General features: G+C 47.8%; 1 pseudogene across 1 annotated transcript in view; it reads right to left on the bottom strand.

Annotated features, from left to right (window-relative positions):
* LOC145813881 (calcium-transporting ATPase 3, endoplasmic reticulum-type-like) overlaps nt 1-22885 on the bottom strand; it is a 141512-nt pseudogene that overhangs the window by 86445 nt on the left and 32182 nt on the right. The gene's annotated exons all lie outside the window — the stretch shown is intronic.

Genomic DNA, 22885 nt, shown 5'->3' on the forward strand with positions numbered 1-22885 from the left:
TCGAATTCAAATTTCTTAACGAACTAGGTTGCCTAGAGTGAAATCTGGCTCCAACTCCCAAACCGGGAACCCGATTGGAGCCCCGTCTTCTCCCACAAGTCTCTCGTCTTTAGGCGGTCATGTGTGCCCAGTTTTGTGCCAAACCGACGGCGTTTGGTATTTTGGAGCGTCAACACCTCGAATTCAAATTTCTTAAGGAAATACTTTTGCCAAGAGTGAAATCCGGCTTTAACTCCCAAACCGGGAACCCAATTCGAGCCGTGTCTTCTCCCAAAACTCTATTGTGTTTAGGCGGTCATGTGTGCCAAGTTTCGTGCCAAACCGACGACGTTTGGTATTTCGGGGCGTCCACACCTCGAATTCAATTTTCATAAGGAACTACTTTTGCCTAGAGCGAAATCCGGCTCTAACTCCAAAATCGGGAACCCAATTGGAGTCCTGTCATCTCCTACAAGTTTCTCGTGCTTAGGCGGTCTTGTGCGCCAGGTTTCGGGCGAAACAGACGCCTTTTGGCAATTTCGGGGCGTCAACACCTCGAATTCAAGTTTCTTAAGGAACTAGTTTGCCTAGAGTGAAATCCGTCTCTAACTCCCAAACCGGGAACCCCATTGGAGTACCGTTTTCTCCCACAAGTCTCTCGTGCCTAGGTGGTCGTGTGTGTTAAGTTTCGTGTCAAGCCGACGCCGTTTGGTAATTTTGGGGCGTCAACACCTTAAATTCAAATTTCTTAAGGAACTAGCTTGCCTAGACCGAAATCCGGCTATAACTCCCAAACCGGGAACCCGATTCGAGCCCCGTCCTCTCCTACAAGTCTCTCGTGCCTAGGCAGTTGTGTGTGCCAAGTTTCTTGCCAAACCGACGCCGTTTGGCAATTTTGGGGCGTCAACACCTCGAATTTAAATATCTTAAGGGACCAAATTGTCTAGACCGAAATCTGGCTCTTACTCCCAAACCGGGAACCCGATTGGAGCCCCGTCTTCTCCCACAAGTTTCACGTGCCTAGGCGGTCGTGTGTGCCACGTTTCGGGCAAAACCGACGCCTTTTGGCGATTTTGGGACGTCAACACCTCGAATTTAAGTTTCTTAAGGAAGTAGCTTTCCTAGAGTGAAATCCGTCTCTAACTCCCAAACCGGGAACCCGATTGGAGTACCGTCTTCTCCCACAAGTCTCTCGTGCCTAGGCGGTCTTGTGTGTCAACTTTCGTGTCAAACCGACGCCGTTTGGTCTACACCTCGAATTCAAGTTTCTTAAGGAACTAGTTTGCCTAAAGAGAAATCCGGCTCTAACTCCCAAATCGGGAACCCGATTGGAGCCGTGTCTTCTCCCACAACTCTATCGTGTTTAGGCGTTCATGTGTGCCAAATTTCGTGCCAAACCGACGCGTTTTAGCGATTTTGGGGCGTCAAAACCACGAATTCAAGTTTCTTAAGGAACTAGTTTTCCTAGAGTGAAATCCGGCTCTGACTCCCAAACCGGGAACCCGATTGGAGTACCGTCTTCTCCCACAAGTCTCTCGTGCCTAGGCGGTCTTGTGTGTCAACTTTCGTGTCAAACCGACGCCGTTTGGTAATTTTGGGGCGTCAACACCTCGAATTCAAATTTCTTAAGGAACTAGCTTGCCTAGACCGAAATCCGGCTCTAACTCCCAAACCGAGAAACCAATTCGAGCCCCGTCTAGTCCCACAAGTCTCTCGTGCTTAGGAAGTCGTGTGTGCCAAGTTTCGTGCCAAACCGACGCCGTTTGGCGATTTTGGGGCGTCAACACCTCGTATTTAAATTTCTTAAGGGACCAAATTGTCTAGACCGAAATCTGGCTCTTACTCCCAAACCGGGAACCCGATTCGAGCCCCGTCTTCTCCCATAAGTCTCTCGTTCCTAGGCGGTCGTGTGTGCCAGGTTCGTGCCAATCGAACCCTGTTTGGTGATTTTAAGGTGTCAAAACCTCGAATTCAAATTTCTTAATCACCTAGGTTGCCTATCTGGCTCTAACTCCCAAATCGGGAGCCCGACTAGAGCCCCGTCTTCTCCCACAAGTCTCTCGTGTTTAGGCGGTCATGTGTGCCAAGTTTTGTGCCAAACCGACGGCGTTTGGTATTTTGGGGAGTCAACACCTCGAATTCAAATTTCTTAAGGAACTACTTTTGCCTAGAGTGAAATCCGGCTCTAACTCACAAGTTTCTCCTGCCTAGGCGGTCGTGTGTCCCAAGTTTCGTGCGAAACTGACGCCTTTTGGCGATTTTGGGGCGTCTACACCTCGAATTCAAGTTTCTTAAGGAACTAGTTTGCCTAAAGAGAAATCCGGCTCTAACTCCCAAATCGAGAACCCGATTGGAGCCGTGTCTTCCACCACAACTCTATCGTGTTTAGGCGTTCATGTGTGCCAAGTTTCGTGCCAAACCGACGCGTTTTAGCGATTTTGGGGCGTCAAAACCACGAATTCAAGTTTCTTAAGGAACTAGTTTTCCTAGAGTGAAATCCGGCTCTGACTCCCAAACCGGGAACCCGATTGGAGTACCGTCTTCTCCCAGAAGTCTAGGGACGAGAGACTTGTGGGAGAAGACGGTACTCCAATCGGGTTCCCGGTTTGGGAGTTAAAGCCGGATTTCACTCTAGGCAAACTAGTTCCTTAAGAAACTTGAATTCGAGGTGTTGACGCCCCAAAATCTGTAAACGGCGTCTGTTTTGCACGAAACTTGGCACACACGACCACCTAGGCACGAGAAACTTGTGGGAGAAGACGGGATTTGAATCGGGTTCCCGGTTTGGGAGTTAGAGCCGGATTTCGGCCTAGGCAAGCTAGTTCCTTAAGAAATTTGAATTCGAGGTGATGATGCCCCAAAATCACCACAACAGCGTCGGTTTGGCACGAAATTTGGCACGCACGACAGCCTAGGCACGAGAGACTTCTGGGAGAAGACGGTACTCCAATCGGGTTCCCGGTTTGGGAGTCAGAGCCGGATTTCACTCTAGGAAAACTAGTTCCTTAAGAAACTTGAATTCGAGGTTTTGACGCCCTAAAATCGCCAAAAGGCGTCAGTTTCGCACAAAACCTGCCACACACTACCGCCTAGGCACGAGAAACTTGTGGGAGAAGACAGCACTCCAATCGGGTTTCTTGTTTGGGAGTTAGAGCCGGATTTCACTTTTGGCAAACTAGTTCCATAAGAAACTTGAATTCGAGGTGTTGACGCCCCATAATCGCCAAGGAATTGGGGTCACTGCTGTGGCAAAGGCACAGCAGTGACTGTTGTGCTTCATTTTGTGATGCTTTATAGGATTATTTTTATGATCTGAACCGTTCATTTTGTAAGATTTGTTGAGTACTTCAAGCCTACCAAAAATCATATTAATCGGATATCAACAACTATATGATCGAATTGCATATTTTTATATTATTTTTCAAAAGAAAAACTTCTTGTTTGTTTTTTTGGTTATCAATCATATAGTTATTGGTATCCGATTAATATGATTTTTGGTAGGCTTGAAGTACTCAACAAACCCTACAAAATGAACGGTTCAGATCATAAAAATAATCCCATAATGCATCACAAAATGAAGCACAACAGTCACCGCTGTGCCTTTGCCACAGCAGTGACCCCAATTCCTTGGCGATTATGGGGCGTCAACACCTCGAATTCAAGTTTCTTAAGGAACTAGTTTGCCTAAAGTGAAATCCGGCTCTAACTCCCAAACAGGAAACCCGATTGGAGTCCTGTCTTCTCCCACAAGTTTCTCGTGCCTAGGCGGTAGTGTGTGGCAGGTTTTGTGCGAAACCGACGCCTTTTGGCGATTTTAGGGCGTCAAAACCTCGAATTCAAGTTTCTTAAGGAACTAGTTTTCCTAGAGTGAAATCCGGCTCTGACTCCCAAACCGGGAACCCGATTGGAGTACCGTCTTCTCCCAGAAGTCTCTCGTGCCTAGGCTGTCGTGCGTGCCAAATTTCGTGCCAAACCAACGCTGTTGTGGTGATTTTGGGGCATCATCACCTCGAATTCAAATTTCTTAAGGAACTAGCTTGCCTAGGCCGAAATCCGGCTCTAACTCCCAAACCGGGAACCCGATTCAAATCCCGTCTTCTCCCACAAGTTTCTCGTGCCCAGGCGGTCGTGTGTGCCAAGTTTCGTACAAAACAGACGCCGTTTGCAGATTTTGGGGCGTCAACACCTCGAATTCAAGTTTCTTAAGGAACTAGTTTGCCTAGAGTGAAATCCGGCTTTAACTCCGAAACTGGGAACCCGATTGGAGTACCGTCTTCTCCCACAAGTCTCTCGTCCCTAGGCGGTCGTGTGTGCCAAGTTTCGTGCCAGACCGACGCCGTTTGGTGATTTTGGGGCATCAGCACCTCGACTTCAAATTTCTTAACGAACTAGCTTGGCTAGACCGAAAACCGGCCCTAACACCCAAACCGGGAACCCGATTCGAGCCCCGTCTTCTCCCACAAGTCTCTCGTGCCTAGGCGGTCGTGTGTGCCAAGTTTCGTGCAAAACCAACGCCGTTTGGCGATTTTGGGGCATCAACACCTCGAATTTAAATTTCTAAAGGGACCGAAATCCGGCTCTAACTCCCAAACCGGGAACCCGATTCGAGCCCCGTCTTCTCCCACAAGTCTCTCGTGCCTAGGCGGTCGTGTGTGCCAAGTTTCGTGCTAATCGAACCCCGTTTGGCGATTTTGCGGTGTCAACACCTCGAATTCAAATTTTATAAGGAACTACTTTTGCCTAGAGTGAAATCCGGCTCTAACTCCCAAACCGGGAACCCAATTGGAGTCCTGTCTTCTCCCACAAGTTTCACGTGCCTAGGCGGTCGTGTGTGCCAAGTTTCGTATGAAACTGACGCCTTTTGGCGATTTTGGGGCGTCAACACCTCGAATTCAAGTTTCTCAAGAAATTAGTTTGCCTAGAGTGAAATCCGTCTCTAACTCCCAAACCGAGAACCCGATTGGAGTACCGTTTTCTCCCACAAGTCTCTTGTGCCTAGGTGGTCGTGTGTGTTAAGTTTCGTGTCAAGCCGAAGCCGTTTGGTAATTTTGGGGCGTCAACACCTTGAATTCAAATTTCTTAAGGAACTAGCTTGCCTAGACCGAAATCCGGCTCTAACTCCCAAACCGGGAACCCGATTCGAGCCCCGTCTTCTCCCACAAGTCTCTCGTGCCTAAGCAGTTGTGTGTGCCAAGTTTCTTGCCAAACCGACGCCGTTTGGCAATTTTGGGGCGTCAACACCTCGAATTTAAATTTCCTAAGGGACAAAATTGTATAGACCGAAATCTGGCTCTTACTCCCAAACCGGGAACCCGATTCGAGCCCCGTCTTCTCCCACAAGTCTCTCGTGCTTAGGCGGTCGTGTGTGCCAGGTTTCGTGCCAATCGAACCCCGTTTGGTGATTTTAAGGTGTCAAAACCTCGAATTCAAATTTATTAACGAACTAGGTTGCCTAGAGTGAAATCTGGCTCCAACTCCCAAACCGGGAACCCGATTGGAGCCCCGTCTTCTCCCACAAGTCTCTCGTCTTTAGGCGGTCATGTGTGCCCAGTTTTGCGCCAAACCGACGGCGTTTGGTATTTTGGGGCGTCAACACCTCGAATTCAAATTTCTTAAGGAACTACTTTTGCCAAGAGTGAAATCCGGCTTTAACTCCCAAACCGGGAACCCAATTCGAGCCGTGTCTTCTCCCAAACCTCTATTGTGTTTAGGCGGTCATGTGTGCCAAGTTTCGTGCCAAACCGACGACGTTTGGTATTTCGGGGCGTCCACACCTCGAATTCAATTTTCATAAGGAACTACTTTTGCCTAGAGCGAAATCCGGCTCTAACTCCAAAATCGGGAACCCAATTGGAGTCCTGTCATCTCCTACAAGTTTCTCGTGCTTAGGCGGTCTTGTGCGCCAGGTTTCGGGCGAAACAGACGCCTTTTGGCAATTTCGGGGCGTCAACACCTCGAATTCAAGTTTCTTAAGGAACTAGTTTGCCTAGAGTGAAATCCGTCTCTAACTCCCAAACCGGGAACCCCATTGGAGTACCGTTTTCTCCCACAAGTCTCTCGTGCCTAGGTGGTCGTGTGTGTTAAGTTTCGTGTCAAGCCGACGCCGTTTGGTAATTTTGGGGCGTCAACACCTTAAATTCAAATTTCTTAAGGAACTAGCTTGCCTAGACCGAAATCCGGCTATAACTCCCAAACCGGGAACCCGATTCGAGCCCCGTCCTCTCCTACAAGTCTCTCGTGCCTAGGCAGTTGTGTGTGCCAAGTTTCTTGCCAAACCGACGCCGTTTGGCAATTTTGGGGCGTCAACACCTCGAATTTAAATATCTTAAGGGACCAAATTGTCTAGACCGAAATCTGGCTCTTACTCCCAAACCGGGAACCCGATTGGAGCCCCGTCTTCTCCCACAAGTCTCTCGTCTTTAGGCGGTCATGTGTGCCCAGTTTTGTGCCAAACCGACGGCGTTTGGTATTTTGGGGCGTCAACACCTCGAATTCAAATTTCTTAAGGAACTACTTTTGCCTAGAGTGAAATCCGGCTTTAACTCACTCACAAACCGGGAACCCGATTGGAGCCGTGTCTTCTCCCAAAACTCTATCGTGTTTAGGCGGTCATGTGTGCCAAGTTTCGTGCCAAACCCACGGCGTTTGGTATTTCGGGGCGTCCACACCTCGAATTCAATTTTCATAAGGAACTCCAAAATCGGGAACCGAATTGGAGTCCTGTCATCTCCTACAAGTTTCTCGTGCTTAGGCGGTCTTGTGCGCCAGGTTTCGGGCGAAACAGACGCCTTTTGGCGATTTCGGGGCGTCAACACCTCGAATTCAAATTTATTAACGAACTAATTTGCCTATAGTGAAATCTAGCTCTAACTCCTAAACCGGGAACCTGATTGGAGCCCCGTCTTCTCCCACAAGTTTCACGTGCCTAGGCGGTCGTGTGTGCCAAGTTTCGTGCGAAACCGACGCCTTTTGGCGATTTTGGGACGTCAACACCTCGAATTTAAGTTTCTTAAGGAAGTAGCTTGCCTAGAGTGAAATCCGTCTCTAACTCCCAAACCGGGAACCCGATTGGAGTACCCGTCCTCTCCCACAAGTCTCTCGTGCCTAGGCGGTCTTGTGTGTCAACTTTCGTGTCAAACCGACGCCGTTTGGTAATTTTGGGGCGTCAACACCTCGAATTCAAATTTCTTAAGGAACTAACTTGCCTAGACCGAAATCCGGCTCTAACTCCCAAACCGAGAACCCAATTCGAGCCCCGTCTAGTCCCACAAGTCTCTCGTGCTTAGGAAGTCGTGTGTGCCAAGTTTCGTGCCAAACCGATGCCGTTTGGCGATTTTGGGGCGACAACACCTCGTATTTAAATTTCTTAAGGGACCAAAATGTCTAGACCGAAATCTGGCTCTTACTCCCAAACCGGGAACCCGATTCGAGCCCCGTCTTCTCCCATAAGTCTCTCGTTCCTAGGCGGTCGTGTGTGCCAGGTTCGTGCCAATCGAACCCTGTTTGGTGATTTTAAGGTGTCAAAACCTCGAATTCAAATTTCTTAATGACCTAGGTTGCCTAGAGTGAAATCTGGCTCTAACTCCCAAATTGGAAGCCCGACTAGAGCCCCGTCTTCTCCCACAAGTCTCTCGTGTTTAGGCGGTCATGTGTGCCAAGTTTTGTGCCAAACCGACGGCGTTTGGTATTTTGGGGCGTCAACAACTCGAATTCAAATTTCTTAAGGAACTACTTTTGCCTAGAGTGAAATCCGACTCTTCTCCCACAAGTTTCTCGTGCTTAGGCGGTCGTGTGTGCCAAGTTTCGTGCGAAACTGACGCCTTTTGGCGATTTTGGGGCGTCTACACCTCGAATTCAAGTTTCTTAAAGAACTAGTTTGCCTAAAGAGAAATCCGGCTCTAACTCCCAAATCGGGAACCCGATTGGAGCCGTGTCTTCTCCCACAACTCTATCGTGTTTAGGCGTTCATGTGTGCCAAGTTTCGTGCCAAACCGACACGTTTTAGCGATTTTGGGGCGTCAAAACCACGAATTCAAGTTTCTTAAGGAACTAGTTTTCCTAGAGTGAAATCCGGCTCTGACTCCCAAACCAAAAACCCGATTGGAGTACCGTCTTCTCCCAGAAGTCTCTCGTGCCTAGGCGGTCGTGTGTGCCAGGTTTCGTGCCAATCGAACCCCGTTTGGTGATTTTAAGGTATCAAAGCCTCGAATTCAAATTTCTTAACGAACTAGGTTGCCTAGAGTGAAATCTGGCTCCAACTCCCAAACGGGGAACCCGATTCGAGCCCCGTCTTCTCCCACAAGTCTCTCATGCCTAAGCGGTCGTGTGTGCCAGGTTTCGTGCCAATCGAAACCCGTATGGGGATTTTAAGGTGTCAAAACCTTGAATTCAAATTTCTTAACGAACTAGGTTGCCTAGAATGAAATCTGGCTCTAACTCCCAAACTGGTAACCCGATTGGAGGCCCGTCGTCTCCCACAAGTCTCTCGTGTTTAGGCGGTCATGTGTGCCAAGTTTTGTGCCAAACCGACGGCGTTTGGTATTTTGGGGCGTCAACACCTCGAATTCAAATTTCTTAAGGAACTGTTTTTGCCTAGAGTGAAATCTGGCACTAACTCCCAAACCGTAAATCTAATTGGAGTTCTGTCTTCTCCCACAAGTTTCTCGTGCCTAGGCGGTCGTGTGTGCCAAGTTCCGTGCGAAACCGACGCCTTTTGGCGATTAGGACTTGGGGTCACTGCTGTGGCAATTGCACAACAGTGACTGTTGTGCTTCATTTTGTGATGTATTATGCGCTTATTTTTATGATCTGAACCGTTCATTTTGTAAGATTTGTTGAGTACTTCAAGCCTACCAAAAATCATATTAATCGGATATCAACAACTATATGATTGATAACCAAAAAAACAAACAAGAAGTTTTTCTTTTGAAAAATAGTATAAAAATATGCAATTCGATCATATAGTTACTGGTATCCGATTAATATGATTTTTGGTAGGCTTGAAGTACTCAACAAACCCTACAAAATGAACGGTTCAGATCATAAAAATAGTCCCATAATGCATCACAAAATGAAGCACAAAGTGACCCCAATTCCTTGGCGATTATGGGGCGTCAACACCTCGAATTCAAGTTTCTTAAGGAACTAGTTTGCCTAAAGTGAAATCCGGCTGTAACTCCCAAACAGGAAACCCGATTGGAGTCCTGTCTTCTCCCACAAGTTTCTCGTGCCTAGGCGGTAATGTGTGGCAGGTTTCGTGCGAAACCGACGCCTTTTGGCGATTTTAGGGCGTCAAAATCTCGAATTCAAGTTTCTTAAGGAACTAGTTTTCCTAGAGTGAAATCCGGCTTTAACTCCCAAACCGGGAACCCAATTCGAGCCGTGTCTTCTCCCAAAACTCTATTGTGTATAGGCGGTCATGTGTGCCAAGTTTCGTGCCAAACCGACGACGTTTGGTATTTCGGGGCGTCCACACCTCGAATTCAATTTTCATAAGGAACTACTTTTGCCTAGAGCGAAATCCGGCTCTAACTCCAAAATCGGGAACCCAATTGGAGTCCTGTCATCTCCTACAAGTTTCTCGTGCTTAGGCGGCCTTGTACACCAGGTTTCGGGCGAAACAGACGCCTTTTGGCGATTTTGGGGCGTCAACACCTCGAATTCAAATTTCTTAAGGAACTACTTTTGCCAAGAGTGAAATCCGGCTTTAACTCCCAAACCGGGAACCCAATTCGAGCCGTGTCTTCTCCCAAAACTCTATTGTGTTTAGGCGGTCATGTGTGCCAAGTTTCGTGCCAAACCGACGACGTTTGGTATTTCGGGGCGTCCACACCTCGAATTCAATTTTCATAAGGAACTACTTTTGCCTAGAGCGAAATCCGGCTCTAACTCCAAAATCGGGAACCCAATTGGAGTCCTGTCATCTCCTACAAGTTTCTCGTGCTTAGGCGGTCTTGTGCGCCAGGTTTCGGGCGAAACAGACGCTTTTTGGCAATTTCGAGGCGTCAACACCTCGAATTCAAGTTTCTTAAGGAACTAGTTTTCCTAGAGTGAAATCTGTCTCTAACTCCCAAACCGGGAACCCCATTGGAGTACCGTTTTCTCCCACAAGTCTCTCGTGCCTAGGTGGTCGTGTGTGTTAAGTTTCGTGTCAAGCCGACGCCGTTTGGTAATTTTGGGGCGTCAACACCTTAAATTCAAATTTCTTAAGGAACTAGCTTGCCTAGACCGAAATCCGGCTATAACTCCCAAACCGGAAACCTAATTGGAGTTCTGTCTTCTCCCACAAGTTTCTCGTGCCTAGGCGGTCGTGTGTGCCAAGTTCCGTGCGAAACCAACGCCTTTTGGCGATTAGGACTTGGGGTCACTGCTGTGGCAAATGCACGGCAGTGACTGTTGTGCTTCATTTTGTGATGTATTATGGGCTTATTTTTATGATCTGAACCGTTCATTTTGTAAGATTTGTTGAGTACTTCAAGGCTACCAAAAATCATATCAATCGGATATCAACAACTATATGATTGATAACCAAAAAAACAAACAAGAAGTTTTTCTTTTGAAAAATAGTATAAAAATATGCAATTCGATCATATAGTTACGGGTATCCGATTAATATGATTTTTGGTAGGCTTGAAGTACTCAGCAAACCCTACAAAATGGGTTCAGATCATAAAAATAATCCCATAATGCATCACAAAATGAAGCACAAAAGTCACTGCTGTGCCTTTGCCACAGCAGTGACCCCAATTCCTTGGCGATTATGGGGCGTCAACACCTCGAATTCAAGTTTCTTAAGGAACTAGTTTGCCTAAAGTGAAATCCGGCTGTAACTCCCAAACAGGAAAACCCGATTGGAGTCCTGTCTTCTCCCACAAGTTTCTCGTGCCTAGGCGGTAGTGTGTGGCAGGTTTCGTGCGAAACCGACGCCTTTTGGCGATTTTAGGGCGTCAAAACCTCGAATTCAAGTTTCTTAAGGAACTAGTTTTCCTAGAGTGAAATCCGGCTTTAACTCCCAAACCGGGAACCCAATTCGAGCCGTGTCTTCTCCCAAAACTCTATTGTGTTTAGGCGGTCATGTGTGCCAAGTTTCGTGCCAAACCGACGACGTTTGGTATTTCGGGGCGTCCACACCTCGAATTCAATTTTCATAAGGAACTACTTTTGCCTAGAGCGAAATCCGGCTCTAACTCCAAAATCGGGAACCCAATTGGAGTCCTGTCATCTCCTACAAGTTTCTCGTGCTTAGGCGGCCTTGTACCCCAGGTTTCGGGCGAAACAGACGCCTTTTGGCGATTTTGGGGCGTCAACACCTCGAATTCAAATTTCTTAAGGAACTACTTTTGCCAAGAGTGAAATCCGGCTTTAACTCCCAAACCGGGAACCCAATTCGAGCCGTGTCTTCTCCCAAAACTCTATTGTGTTTAGGCGGTCATGTGTGCCAAGTTTCGTGCCAAACCGACGACGTTTGGTATTTCGGGGCGTCCACACCTCGAATTCAATTTTCATAAGGAACTACTTTTGCCTAGAGCGAAATCCGGCTCTAACTCCAAAATCGGGAACCCAATTGGAGTCCTGTCATCTCCTACAAGTTTCTCGTGCTTAGGCGGTCTTGTGCGCCAAGTTTCGGGCGAAACAGACGCTTTTTGGCAATTTCGAGGCGTCAACACCTCGAATTCAAGTTTCTTAAGGAACTAGTTTTCCTAGAGTGAAATCTGTCTCTAACTCCCAAACCGGGAACCCCATTGGAGTACCGTTTTCTCCCACAAGTCTCTCGTGCCTAGGTGGTCGTGTGTGTTAAGTTTCGTGTCAAGCCGACGCCGTTTGGTAATTTTGGGGCGTCAACACCTTAAATTCAAATTTCTTAAGGAACTAGCTTGCCTAGACCGAAATCCGGCTATAACTCCCAAACCGGAAACCTAATTGGAGTTCTGTCTTCTCCCACAAGTTTCTCGTGCCTAGGCGGTCGTGTGTGCCAAGTTCCGTGCGAAACCGACGCCTTTTGGCGATTAGGACTTGGGGTCACTGCTGTGGCAAATGCACGGCAGTGACTGTTGTGCTTCATTTTGTGATGTATTATGGGCTTATTTTTATGATCTGAACCGTTCATTTTGTAAGATTTCTTGAGTACTTCAAGCCTACAAAAAATCATATCAATCGGATATCAACAACTATATGATTGATAACCAAAAAAACAAACAAGAAGTTTTTCTTTTGAAAAATAGTATAAAAATATGCAATTCGATCATATAGTTACTGGTATCCGATTAATATGATTTTTGGTAGGCTTGAAGTACTCAACAAACCCTACAAAATGAACGGTTCAGATCATAAAAATAATCCCATAATGCATCACAAAATGAAGCACAAAAGTCACTGCTGTGCCTTTGCCACAGCAGTGACCCCAATTCCTTGGCGATTATGGGGCGTCAACACCTCGAATTCAAGTTTCTTAAGGAACTAGTTTGCCTAAAGTGAAATCCGGCTGTAACTCCCAAACAGGAAAACCCGATTGGAGTCCTGTCTTCTCCCACAAGTTTCTCGTGCCTAGGCGGTAGTGTGTGGCAGGTTTCGTGCGAAACCGACGCCGTTTGGTGATTTTAAGGTGTCAAAACCTCGAATTCAAATTTCTTAACGAACTAGGTTGCCTAGAGTGAAATCTGGCTCCAACTCCCAAACCGGGAACCCGATTGGAGCCCCGTCTTCTCCCACAAGTCTCTCGTCTTTAGGCGGTCATGTGTGCCCAGTTTTGTGCCAAACCGACGGCGTTTGGTATTTTGGAGCGTCAACACCTCGAATTCAAATTTCTTACGGAAATACTTTTGCCAAGAGTGAAATCCGGCTTTAACTCCCAAACCGGGAACCCAATTCGAGCCGTGTCTTCTCCCAAAACTCTATTGTGTTTAGGCGGTCATGTGTGCCAAGTTTCGTACCAAACCGACGACGTTTGGTATTTCGGGGCGTCCACACCTCGAATTCAATTTTCATAAGGAACTACTTTTGCCTAGAGCGAAATCCGGCTCTAACTCCAAAATCGGGAACCCAATTGGAGTCCTGTCATCTCCTACAAGTTTCTCGTGCTTAGGCGGTCTTGTGCGCCAGGTTTCGGGCGAAACAGACGCCTTTTGGCAATTTCGGGGCGTCAACACCTCGAATTCAAGTTTCTTAAGGAACTAGTTTGCCTAGAGTGAAATCCGTCTCTAACTCCCAAACCGGGAACCCCATTGGAGTACCGTTTTCTCCCACAAGTCTCTCGTGCCTAGGTGGTCGTGTGTGTTAAGTTTCGTGTCAAGCCGACGCCGTTTGGTAATTTTGGGGCGTCAACACCTTAAATTCAAATTTCTTAAGGAACTAGCTTGCCTAGACCGAAATCCGGCTATAACTCCCAAACCGGGAACCCGATTCGAGCCCCGTCCTCTCCTACAAGTCTCTCGTGCCTAGGCAGTTGTGTGTGCCAAGTTTCTTGCCAAACCATCGCCGTTTGGCAATTTTGGGGCGTCAACACCTCGAATTTAAATATCTTAAGGGACCAAATTGTCTAGACCGAAATCTGGCTCTTACTCCCAAACCGGGAACCCGATTGGAACCCCGTCTTCTCCCACAAGTTTCACGTGCCTAGGCGGTCGTGTGTGCCACGTTTCGGGCAAAACCGACGCCTTTTGGCGATTTTGGGACGTCAACACCTCGAATTTAAGTTTCTTAAGGAAGTAGCTTTCCTAGAGTGAAATCCGTCTCTAACTCCCAAACCGGGAACCCGATTGGAGTACCGTCTTCTCCCACAAGTCTCTCTTGCCTAGGCGGTCTTGTGTGTCAACTTTCGTGTCAAACCGACGCCGTTTGGTCTACACCTCGAATTCAAGTTTCTTAAGGAACTAGTTTGCCTAAAGAGAAATCCGGCTCTAACTCCCAAATCGGGAACCCGATTGGAGCCGTGTCTTCTCCCACAACTCTATCGTGTTTAGGCGTTCATGTGTGCCAAATTTCGTGCCAAACCGACGCGTTTTAGCGATTTTGGGGCGTCAAAACCACGAATTCAAGTTTCTTAAGGAACTAGTTTTCCTAGAGTGAAATCCGGCTCTGACTCCCAAACCGGGAACCCGATTGGAGTACCGTCTTCTCCCACAAGTCTCTCGTGCCTAGGCGGTCTTGTGTGTCAACTTTCGTGTCAAACCGACGCCGTTTGGTAATTTTGGGGCGTCAACACCTCGAATTCAAATTTCTTAAGGAACTAGCTTGCCTAGACCGAAATCCGGCTCTAACTCCCAAACCGAGAACCCAATTCGAGCCCCGTCTAGTCCCACAAGTCTCTTGTGCTTAGGAAGTCGTGTGTGCCAAGTTTCGTGCCAAACCGACGCCGTTTGGCGATTTTGGGGCGACAACACCTCGTATTTAAATTTCTTAAGGGACCAAAATGTCTAGACCGAAATCTGGCTCTTACTCCCAAACCGGGAACCCGATTCGAGCCCCATCTTCTCCCATAAGTCTCTCGTTCCTAGGCGGTCGTGTGTGCCAGGTTCGTGCCAATCGAACCCTGTTTGGTGATTTTAAGGTGTCAAAACCTCGAATTCAAATTTCTTAATCACCTAGGTTGCCTAGAGTGAAATCTGGCTCTAACTCCCAAATCGGGAGCCCGACTAGAGCCCCGTCTTCTCCCACAAGTCTCTCGTGTTTAGGCGGTCATGTGTGCCAAGTTTTGTGCCAAACCGACGGCGTTTGGTATTTTGGGGCGTCAACACCTCGAATTCAAATTTCTTAAGGAACTACTTTTGCCTAGAGTGAAATCCGGTTCTAACTCCCAAACCGGGAACCCAATTGGAGTCCTATCTTCTCCCACAAGTTTCTCGTGCCTAGGCGGTCGTGTGTGCCAAGTTTCGTGCGAAACTGACGCCTTTTGGCGATTTTGGGGCGTCTACACCTCGAATTCAAGTTTCTTAAGGAACTAGTTTGCCTAAAGAGAAATCCGGCTCTAACTCCCAAATCGAGAACCCGATTGGAGCCGTGTCTTCTCCCACAACTCTATCGTGTTTAGGCGTTCATGTGTGCCAAGTTTCGTGCCAAACCGACGCGTTTTAGCGATTTTGGGGCGTCAAAACCACGAATTCAAGTTTCTTAAGGAATTAGTTTTCCTAGAGTGAAATCCGGCTCTGACTCCCAAACCGGGAACCCGATTGGAGTACCGTCTTCTCCCAGAAGTCTAGGGACGAGAGACTTGTGGGAGAAGACGGTACTCCAATCGGGTTCCCGGTTTGGGAGTTAAAGCCGGATTTCACTCTAGGCAAACTAGTTCCTTAAGAAACTTGAATTCGAGGTGTTGACGCCCCAAAATCTGTAAACGGCGTCTGTTTTGCACGAAACTTGGCACACACGACCTCCTAGGCACGAGAAACTTGTGGGAGAAGACGGGATTTGAATCGGGTTCCCGGTTTGGGAGTTAGAGCCGGATTTCGGCCTAGGCAAGCTAGTTCCTTAAGAAATTTGAATTCGAGGTGATGATGCCCCAAAATCACCACAACAGCGTCGGTTTGGCACGAAATTTGGCACGCACGACAGCCTAGGCACGAGAGACTTCTGGGAGAAGACGGTACTCCAATCGGGTTCCCGGTTTGGGAGTCAGAGCCGGATTTCACTCTAGGAAAACTAGTTCCTTAAGAAACTTGAATTCGAGGTTTTGACGCCCTAAAATCGCCAAAAGGCGTCGGTTTCGCACAAAACCTGCCACACACTACCGCCTAGGCACGAGAAACTTGTGGGAGAAGACAGCACTCCAATCGGGTTTCTTGTTTGCGAGTTAGAGCCGAATTTCACTTTTGGCAAACTAGTTCCTTAAGAAACTTGAATTCGAGGTATTGACGCCCCATAATCGCCAAGGAATTGGGGTCACTGCTGTGGCAAAGGCACAGCAGTGACTGCTGTGCTTCATTTTGTGATGCTTTATAGGATTATTTTTATGATCTGAACCGTTCATTTTGTAAGATTTGTTGAGTACTTCAAGCCTACCAAAAATCATATTAATCGGATATCAACAACTATATGATCGAATTGCATATTTTTATATTATTTTTCAAAAGAAAAACTTCTTGTTTGTTTTTTTGGTTATCAATCATATAGTTATTGGTATCCGATTAATATGATTTTTGGTAGGCTTGAAGTACTCAACAAACCCTACAAAATGAACGGTTCAGACCATAAAAATAATCCCATAATGCATCACAAAATGAAGCACAACAGTCACCGCTGTGCCTTTGCCACAGCAGTGACCCCAATTCCTTGGCGATTATGGGGCGTCAACACCTCGAATTCAAGTTTCTTAAGGAACTAGTTTGCCTAAAGTGAAATCCGGCTCTAACTCCCAAACAGGAAACCCGATTGGAGTCCTGTCTTCTCCCACAAGTTTCTCGTGCCTAGGCGGTAGTGTGTGGCAGGTTTTGTGCGAAACCGACGCCTTTTGGCGATTTTAGGGCGTCAAAACCTCGAATTCAAGTTTCTTAAGGAACTAGTTTTCCTAGAGTGAAATCCGGCTATGACTCCCAAACCGGGAACCCGATTGGAGTACCGTCTTCTCTCAGAAGTCTCTCGTGCCTAGGCTGTCGTGCGTGCCAAATTTCGTGCCAAACCGACGCTGTTGTGGTGATTTTGGGGCATCATCACCTCGAATTCAAATTTCTTAAGGAACTAGCTTGCCTAGGCCGAAATCCGGCTCTAACTCCCAAACCGGGAACCCGATTCAAATCCCGTCTTCTCCCACAAGTTTCTCGTGCCTAGGCGGTCGTGTGTGCCAAGTTTCGTACAAAACAGACGCCGTTTGCAGATTTTGGGGCGTCAACACCTCGAATTCAAGTTTCTTAAGGAACTAGTTTGCCTAGAGTGAAATCCGGCTTTAACTCCGAAACCGGGAACCCGATTGGAGTACCGTCTTCTCCCACAAGTCTCTCGTCCCTAGGCGGTCGTGTGTGCCAAGTTTCGTGCCAGACCGACGCCGTTTGGTGATTTTGGGGCATCAGCACCTCGACTTCAAATTTCTTAACGAACTAGCTTGGCTAGACCGAAAACCGGCCCTAACACCCAAACCGGGAACCCGATTCGAGCCCCGTCTTCTCCCACAAGTCTCTCGTGCCTAGGCGGTCGTGTGTGCCAAGTTTCGTGCAAAACCAACGCCGTTTGGCGATTTTGGGGCATCAACACCTCGAATTTAAATTTCTAAAGGGACCGAAATCCGGCTCTAACTCCCAAACCGGGAACCCGATTCGAGCCCCGTCTTCTCCCACAAGTCTCTCGTGCCTAGGCGGTCGTGTGTGCCAAGTTTCGTGCTAATCGAACCCCGTTTGGCGATTTTGGGGTGTCAACACCTCGAATTCAAATTTTATAAGGAACTACTTTTGCCTAGAGTGAAATCCGGCTCTAACTCCCAAACCGGGAACCCAATTGGAGTCCTGTCTTCTCCCACAAGTTTCACCAGCCTAGGCGATCGTGTGTGCCAAGTTTCGTATGAAACTGACGCCTTTTGGCGATTTTGGGGCGTCAACACCTCGAATTCAAGTTTCTCAAGAAATTAGTTCGCCTAGAGTGAAATCCGTCTCTAACTCCCAAACCGGGAACCCGATTGGAGTACCGTTTTCTCCCACAAGTCTCTTGTGCCTAGGTGGTCGTGTGTGTTAAGTTTCGTGTCAAGCCGACGCCGTTTGGTAATTTTGGGGCGTCAACACCTTGAATTCAAATTTCTTAAGGAACTAGCTTGCCTAGACCGAAATCCGGCTCTAACTCCCAAACCGGGAACCCGATTCGAGCCCCGTCTTCTCCCACAAGTCTCTCGTGCCTAAGCAGTTGTGTGTGCCAAGTTTCTTGCCAAACCGACGCCGTTTGGCAATTTTGGGGCGTCAACACCTCGAATTTAAATTTCTTAAGGGACAAAATTGTCTAGACCGAAATCTGGCTCTTACTCCCAAACCGGGAACCCGATTCAAGCCCCGTCTTCTCCCACAAGTCTCTCGTGCTTAGGCGGTCGTGTGTGCCAGGTTTCGTGCCAATCGAACCCCGTTTGGTGATTTTAAGGTGTCAAAACCTCGAATTCAAATTTCTTAACGAACTAGGTTGCCTAGAGTGAAATCTGGCTCCAACTCCCAAACCGGGAACCCGATTGGAGCCCCGTCTTCTCCCACAAGTCTCTCGTCTTTAGGCGGTCATGTGTGCCCAGTTTTGTGCCAAACCGACGGCGTTTGGTATTTTGGAGCGTCAACACCTCGAATTCAAATTTCTTAAGGAACTACTTTTGCCAAGAGTGAAATCCGACTTTAACTCCCAAACCGGGAACCCAATTCGAGCCGTGTCTTCTCCCAAACCTCTATTGTGTTTAGGCGGTCATGTGTGCCAAGTTTCGTGCCAAACCGACGACGTTTGGTATTTCGGGGCGTCCACACCTCGAATTCAATTTTCATAAGGAACTACTTTTGCCTAGAGCGAAATCCGGCTCTAACTCCAAAATCGGGAACCCAATTGGAGTCCTGTCATCTCCTACAAGTTTCTCGTGCTTAGGCGGTCTTGTGCGCCAGGTTTCGGGCGAAACAGACGCCTTTTGGCAATTTCGGGGCGTCAACACCTCGAATTCAAGTTTCTTAAGGAACTAGTTTGCCTAGAGTGAAATCCGTCTCTAACTCCCAAACCGGGAACCCCATTGGAGTACCGTTTTCTCCCACAAGTCTCTCGTGCCTAGGTGGTCGTGTGTGTTAAGTTTCGTGTCAAGCCGACGCCGTTTGGTAATTTTGGGGCGTCAACACCTTAAATTCAAATTTCTTAAGGAACTAGCTTGCCTAGACCGAAATCCGGCTATAACTCCCAAACCGGGAACCCGATTCGAGCCCCGTCCTCTCCTACAAGTCTCTCGTGCCTAGGCAGTTGTGTGTGCCAAGTTTCTTGCCAAACCGACGCCGTTTGGCAATTTTGGGGCGTCAACACCTCGAATTTAAATATCTTAAGGGACCAAATTGTCTAGACCGAAATCTGGCTCTTACTCCCAAACCGGGAACCCGATTCGAGCCCCGTCTTCTCCCACAAGTCTCTCGTCTTTAGGCGGTCATGTGTGCCCAGTTTTGTGCCAAACCGACGGCGTTTGGTATTTTGGGGCGTCAACACCTCGAATTCAAATTTCTTGAGGAACTACTTTTGCCTAGAGTGAAATCCGGCTTTAACTCACAAACCGGGAACCCGATTGGAGCCGTGTCTTCTCCCAACACTCTATCGTGTTTAGGCGGTCATGTGTGCCAAGTTTCGTGCCAAACCCACGGCGTTTGGTATTTCGGGGCGTCCACACCTCGAATTCAATTTTCATAAGGAACTCCAAAATCGGGAACCGAATTGGAGTCCTGTCATCTCCTACAAGTTTCTCGTGCTTAGGCGGTCTTGTGCGCCAGGTTTCGGTCGAAACAGACGCCTTTTGGCGATTTCGGGGCGTCAACACCTCGAATTCAAATTTATTAACGAACTAATTTGCCTATAGTGAAATCTAGCTCTAACTCCCAAACCGGGAACCTGATTGGAGCCCCGTCTTCTCCCACAAGTTTCACGTGCCTAGGCGGTCGTGTGTGCCACGTTTCGGGCGAAACCGACGCCTTTTGGCGATTTTAGGACGTCAACACCTCGAATTTAAGTTTCTTAAGGAAGTAGCTTTCCTAGAGTGAAATCCGTCTCTAACTCCCAAACCGGGAACCCGATTGGAGTACCGTCTTCTCCCACAAGTCTCTCGTGCCTAGGCGGTCTTGTGTGTCAACTTTCGTGTCAAACCGACGTCGTTTGGTCTACACCTCGAATTCAAGTTTCTTAAGGAACTAGTTTGCCTAAAGAGAAATCCGGCTCTAACTCCCAAATCGGGAACCCGATTGGAGCCGTGTCTTCTCCCACAACTCTATCGTGTTTAGGCGTTCATGTGTGCCAAATTTCGTGCCAAACCGACGCGTTTTAGCGATTTTGGGGCGTCAAAACCACGAATTCAAGTTTCTTAAGGAACTAGTTTTCCTAGAGTGAAATCCGGCTCTGACTCCCAAACCGGGAACCCGATTGGAGTACCGTCTTCTCCCACAAGTCTCTCGTGCCTAGGCGGTCGTGTGTGTCAACTTTCGTGTCAAACCGACGCCGTTTGGTAATGTTGGGGCGTCAACACCTCGAATTCAAATTTCTTAAGGAACTAGCTTGCCTAGACCGAAATCCGGCTCTAACTCCCAAACCGAGAACCCAATTCGAGCCCCGTCTAGTCCCACAAGTCTCTCGTGCTTAGGAAGTCGTGTCTGCCAAGTTTCGTGCCAAACCGACGCCGTTTGGCGATTTTGGGGCGTCAACACCTCGTATTTACATTTCTTAAGGGACCAAATTGTCTAGACCGAAATCTGGCTCTTACTCCCAAACCGGGAACCCGATTCGAGCCCCGTCTTCTCCCATAAGTCTCTCGTTCCTAGGCGGTCGTGTGTGCCAGGTTCGTGCCAATCGAACCCTGTTTGGTGATTTTAAGGTGTCAAAACCTCGAATTCAAATTTCTTAATCACCTAGGTTGCCTAGAGTGAAATCTGGCTCTAACTCCCAAATCGGGAGCCCGACTAGAGCCCCGTCTTCTCCCACAAGTCTCTCGTGTTTAGGCGGTCATGTGTGCCAAGTTTTGTGCCAAACCGACGGCGTTTGGTATTTTGGGGCGTCAACACCTCGAATTCAAATTTCTTAAGGAACTACTTTTGCCTAGAGTGAAATCCGGCTCTAACTCCCAAACCGGGAACCCAATTGGAGTCCTATCTTCTCCCACAAGTTTCTCGTGCCTAGGCGGTCGTGTGTGCCAAGTTTCGTGCGAAACTGACGCCTTTTGGCGATTTTGGGGCGTCTACACCTCGAATTCAAGTTTCTTAAGGAACTAGTTTGCCTAAAGAGAAATCCGGCTCTAACTCCCAAATCGGGAACCCGATTGGAGCCGTGTCTTCTCCCACAACTCTATCGTGTTTAGGCGTTCATGTGTGCCAAGTTTCGTGCCAAACCGACGCGTTTTAGCGATTTTGGGGCGTCAAAACCACGAATTCAAGTTTCTTAAGGAACTAGTTTGCCTAGAGTGAAATCCGGCTCTGACTCCCAAACCGGGAACCCGATTGGAGTACCGTCTCCAATCGGGTTCCCGGTTGGGAGAAGACGGTACTCCAATAGGGTTCCCGGTTTGGGAGTCAGAGCCGGATTTCACTCTAGGCAAACTAGTTCCTTAAGAAACTTGAATTCGAGGTGTTGACGCCCCAAAATCTGTAAACGGCGTCTGTTTTGCACGAAACTTGGCACACACGACCGCCTAGGCACGAGAAACTTGTGGGAGAAGACGGGATTTGAATCAGGTTCCCGGTTTGGGAGTTAGAGCCGGATTTCGGCCTAGGCAAGCTAGTTCCTTAAGAAATTTGAATTCGAGGTGATGATGCCCCAAAATCACCACAACAGCGTCGGTTTGGCACGAAATTTGGCACGCACGACAGCCTAGGCACGAGAGACTTCTGGGAGAAGACGGTACTCCAATCGGGTTCCCGGTTTGGGAGTCAGAGCCGGATTTCACTCTAGGAAAACTAGTTCCTTAAGAAACTTGAATTCGAGGTTTTGACGCCCTAAAATCGCCAAAAGGCGTCGGTTTCGCACAAAACCTGCCACACACTACCGCCTAGGCACGAGAAACTTGTGGGAGAAGACAGCACTCCAATCGGGTTTCTTGTTTGGGAGTTAGAGCCGGATTTCACTTTTGGCAAACTAGTTCCTTAAGAAACTTGAATTCGAGGTGTTGACGCCCCATAATCGCCAAGGAATTGGGGTCACTGCTGTGGCAAAGGCACAGCAGTGACTGCTGTGCTTCATTTTGTGATGCTTTATAGGATTATTTTTATGATCTGAACCGTTCATTTTGTAAGATTTGTTGAGTACTTCAAGCCTACCAAAAATCATATTAATCGGATATCAACAACTATATGATCGAATTGCATATTTTTATATTATTTTTCAAAAGAAAAACTTCTTGTTTGTTTTTTTGGTTATCAATCATATAGTTATTGGTATCCGATTAATATGATTTTTGGTAGGCTTGAAGTACTCAACAAACCCTACAAAATGAACGGTTCAGATCATAAAATTAATCCCATAATGCATCACAAAATGAAGCACAACAGTCACCGCTGTGCCTTTGCCACAGCAGTGACCCCAATTCCTTGGCAATTATGGGGCGTCAACACCTCGAATTCAAGTTTCTTAAGGAACTAGTTTGCCTAAAGTGAAATCCGGCTCTAACTCCCAAACAGGAAACCCGATTGGAGTCCTGTCTTCTCCCACAAGTTTCTCGTGCCTAGGCGGTAGTGTGTGGCAGGTTTTGTGCGAAACCGACGCCTTTTGGCGATTTTAGGGCGTCAAAACCTCGAATTCAAGTTTCTTAAGGAACTAGTTTTCCTAGAGTGAAATCCGGCTCTGACTCCCAAACCGGGAACCCGATTGGAGTACCGTCTTCTCTCAGAAGTCTCTCGTGCCTAGGCTATCGTCCGTGCCAAATTTCGTGCCAAACCGACGCTGTTGTGGTGATTTTGGGGCATGATCACCTCGAATTCAAATTTCTTAAGGAACTAGCTTGCCTAGGCCGAAATCCGGCTCTAACTCCCAAACCGGGAACCCGATTCAAATCCCGTCTTCTCCCACAAGTTTTTCGTGCCTAGGCGGTCGTGTGTGCCAAGTTTCGTACAAAACAGACGCCGTTTGCAGATTTTGGGGCGTCAACACCTCGAATTCAAGTTTCTTAAGGAACTAGTTTGCCTAGAGTGAAATCCGGCTTTAACTCCGAAACCGGGAACCCGATTGGAGTACCGTCTTCTCCCACAAGTCTCTCGTCCCTAGGCGGTCATGTGTGCCAAGTTTCGTGCCAGACCGACGC

The sequence above is a fragment of the Camellia sinensis genome, chromosome 15, assembly GCF_055761805.1.
Source record: "Camellia sinensis isolate YWXY chromosome 15, ASM5576180v1, whole genome shotgun sequence".
Classification (NCBI taxonomy): Eukaryota; Viridiplantae; Streptophyta; class Magnoliopsida; order Ericales; family Theaceae; genus Camellia; species Camellia sinensis.